This window comes from Peromyscus leucopus, chromosome X (genome assembly GCF_004664715.2).
Source record: "Peromyscus leucopus breed LL Stock chromosome X, UCI_PerLeu_2.1, whole genome shotgun sequence".
Classification (NCBI taxonomy): Eukaryota; Metazoa; Chordata; class Mammalia; order Rodentia; family Cricetidae; genus Peromyscus; species Peromyscus leucopus.
In genome coordinates, this window is record NC_051083.1 from 3,232,419 (window position 1) to 3,233,948 (window position 1,530).

The following is a 1,530-nucleotide window of genomic DNA, read 5'->3' on the forward strand; positions in this document are numbered from 1 at the left end:
TGGGCGGAGAAACCCATGGAACGTCGGCCTCCCCTGTCCGTCACCGCCATGGGGCGGGACTTCCGGTGTGTGGCGCGCATATGCTAATCAGGGCTGACTTATGCTAATTAGAAGGTCTCTGCTGGCTTCCGCTGCATGCTAATTAAGGGATATGCTAATTGGATCTTATTCATAATTAGACGAACGAGGTCGGACGGACGCCCGCTCATTTTAATTCATGCAAATGAGTCCTGGTCTGGGCTCTTTGACTCAGAAATATGCAAATGGGGTTCGGGTTTCTTTGCATTTCTTTCTACACATGCTAATGAGGCCTGGTTTATGCTAATTGGGCCTAGCTCAGCCCTCTCTGGTTCCGCGTATGCTAATGAGCTCCCTTGGGCGCCCGCTTGCTTGACTATATGCAAATGAGGTCCGGTCTGAGCTCAAGGACTCAGAAATATGCTAATTAGAGCTGACGTACTCGCCTTTGCTGCCGCGTATGCTAATGAGGCCCGATGTATGCTAATTAGGACGCGTCCCTGCCGTATGCTAATGAGGCCCGGTCTATGCTAATTGGGCCTAAGCTCGCTCGTCTTCTCCCAATCAGGCTGACGAGCTCTGACGGGCGCCCGCTTATGTTAATTTATGCAAATTAGGCCCAGTCTACCCTGGTTGGCATCGGAAATATGCTAATTGGAGCTGATTGATTTGCATTTGTGCGCACGCATGCTAATGAGGCCTGGTTTACGCAACCTTGCCTCCCCGTATGCTAATGAGCTGTGATGGACGCCCAGGTATTGTAATGTATGCAAATGAGGCTGGGTCTAGGGTCATTCACCTTGAATTATGCAAATCAGGCCCTGTTTATTTGCATTTCCCCTTCACGCATGCTAATGAGCTCTGATGGGTGCTTGGTTATTTCAATATATGCAAATTAGCCCGGGTCTCCCCTCATTCACTCAGCAATATGCAAATCCACCCCGACTCATTTGCATTTCCCCGCACGCATGCTAATGAGGCCCCTGCTCTGTGCTAACGAGGCCCGGCGTATGCTAATGTATGCTAATGCGCCCCGCCCTCCTGACGACTGCCCCAGGGCTGCGGCTGCTGCTGTGGTGACTCCGCCCCTCGCCTGTCAGTCACCCGGCGGCCCCGCCCCGACCCTGCTGCGGGGCTGTCAGTCAGGGAGGAGGGCGGAGCCCTGCCTGAGGGGCGAGGCTCATGTATGCTAATGAGCTTGGTGAGGTTCCCAGCGCTTCCTGCGGGGTGGGGCATTCTAATTTATGCAAATGAGCCGCCTCACCGTCACGCCTCACACCCGCCCTCCCCTTATGCTAATGTATTCTGGTTTATGCTAATGAGCACCCGTTCCTCCCTTGCCTCTTGCTTTTCGTCATGGTAATGTATTCTAATTTATGCAAATGAGCCACCGTCCAACCCCTCCGTTGCCTCTGCCCCTCCCCTTATGTTAATGTAGTCTGGTTTATGCTAATGAGCAGGACCCCAGTTTCTCCCCAGCTTTTGCCCCTCCCCTTGTGAGAACGCATTCTA